This window comes from Pseudophryne corroboree, chromosome 6, assembly GCF_028390025.1.
Source record: "Pseudophryne corroboree isolate aPseCor3 chromosome 6, aPseCor3.hap2, whole genome shotgun sequence".
Classification (NCBI taxonomy): Eukaryota; Metazoa; Chordata; class Amphibia; order Anura; family Myobatrachidae; genus Pseudophryne; species Pseudophryne corroboree.
Genome location: NC_086449.1, coordinates 412,526,295 through 412,528,116, shown reverse-complemented (window position 1 = coordinate 412,528,116; position 1,822 = coordinate 412,526,295). Strand labels below are relative to the sequence as shown.

General features: G+C 44.0%; 1 pseudogene; it reads left to right on the top strand.

Moving 5' to 3' along the window:
• Positions 1-616: 616 nt before the first annotated feature.
• On the top strand, positions 617-1,405 carry LOC134935329 (spindlin-Z-like; annotated as a pseudogene).
• The last annotated feature ends 417 nt before the right edge of the window (positions 1,406-1,822 follow it).

The following is a 1,822-nucleotide window of genomic DNA, read 5'->3' as shown; positions in this document are numbered from 1 at the left end:
TGCAGCACACTGAGCACAGATATTACCAGGTGTATCTCACACATCGCTCAGTACAGATTACAGGATGTATAATCACCAGGTGTATAACACACGTCGCACAGTACAGTATACAGTATTCTGCTCTGGAGGGATCAGTATTTGGCAGGAAGGCGAGGCCTGGTCCTGGCAGCAGAGTGACAGGCGGCCGTATAGTAGCAGCCAGCTCCAAATCTGGCAGTGTGTGGAGAGGGAGGGGGTGAGGGAAGGGAACGAGCGCTGTAGTGTCTGAGCGGAGAGCTTCGAAGTTCAGGAGGAGTGAGGCGGGAGCTGATCTTCCATAGCAGCGCACAGTGGTGGTGACGGAGTCTGACAAAGGAGGGAGGAGGAGGATTGGGGCAACTGGCCGCAGGGGAGCACTGTGCCGCAGCCATCACCTGCAGGGGGAGTGGAGGGAATCACATCCTATCTGCCCCAGATAAGTGACTTCTGATCAGAGCAATTGAGGGTCGGAGTTTTTCTGACAGGTGGAAAGGAAGGAGTTCTTTTTCATGTAGACTAAAAGGACTACAACAAACTTGGAGTGACTACACTTTTCACCCTAGTTCGACAGCCCTGCTGCCCTTTAATACACAGATGAATGAAGACTCCATTTGGAAAGGAGGCCGCTCAGTGATCAAGAGCTGATGCAGCACATGCAGGTGTTTCTGCAAATATGAAGAAGAAAAGAACATCTCATAAGAAACATCGAAACAATATGGGACCAAGTAAACCAATCTCCCAGCCAAGGTGAAATATTGTAGGCTGTAGAATACAGCATGGGTGGAAAGAGTGCAGTGCGCCAATAAGGAAAGGAACAGTTCTAGATCAAGTACCAGTGAATCCCTCCATCTATCTTATAAAGTATGATGGATTTGATTGTGTCTATGGACTTGAGCTTCACAAGGATGAAAGGGTGTCTGCTCTTGAAGTTCTACAAGACAGAGTTGCCTCATCCTGAATCATCGATGCCCATTTGGCTGACACAATGATTGGTAAAGCAGTGGAGCATATGTTTGAAACAGAGGATGGTTCCAAGGATGAGTGGCGAGGGATGGTATTAGCATGAGCACCTATTGTGAACACATGGTTTTATTATTATATAACCTATGAAAAGGACCCAGTCTTATATATGTATCAACTTTTAGATGACTATAAAGAAGGAGATCTTCGGATCATGCCAGACTCAAATGATTCCCCTCCAGCTGAAAGAGAACCAGGGGATGTTGTGGACAGCATGATGGGCAAGCAAGTGGAATATGCCAAAGAAGATGGCTCAAAAAGAACTGGCATGGTTATTCATCAAGTTGAAGCTAAACCATCTGTGTACTTCAATAAGTTTGATGATGATTTCCATATTTATGTTTACGATTTGGTGAAGACATCCTAAATGGGATTCTGTACCTTTTTTTTTTGCCAAACGTAATCTAATGTAAACATTTGTAGAAAGTCGCTGCTTTCTGATTACAGAAATGCTCAGATATTCCTGCGAATCCACAATCCCTTCCCAGAGGAAAAAGAAATTGAGAAACTGTTGTTTGAGAACGTTTGTTCTCTTTCCCTTACAAAGGAGCAAACCACTTTCCAAGAAGACTGACGTTTTTGGGATTATGGAGACATAATGTTTTTGAATATAAATCCTAAAGCAGGTGGTGTATTAGAGCAAAAGAGTGCAAGAGACCAGCCATGCAGTTTCTGAAATATTATGACAAAATGTTACTGTATTTCATAAGCACTCATTCCTAACTCTGCTAAGTACTGTTTGGTATACTGTATCTGGCTTCCATGAGGTAGTTGTCCATTATTT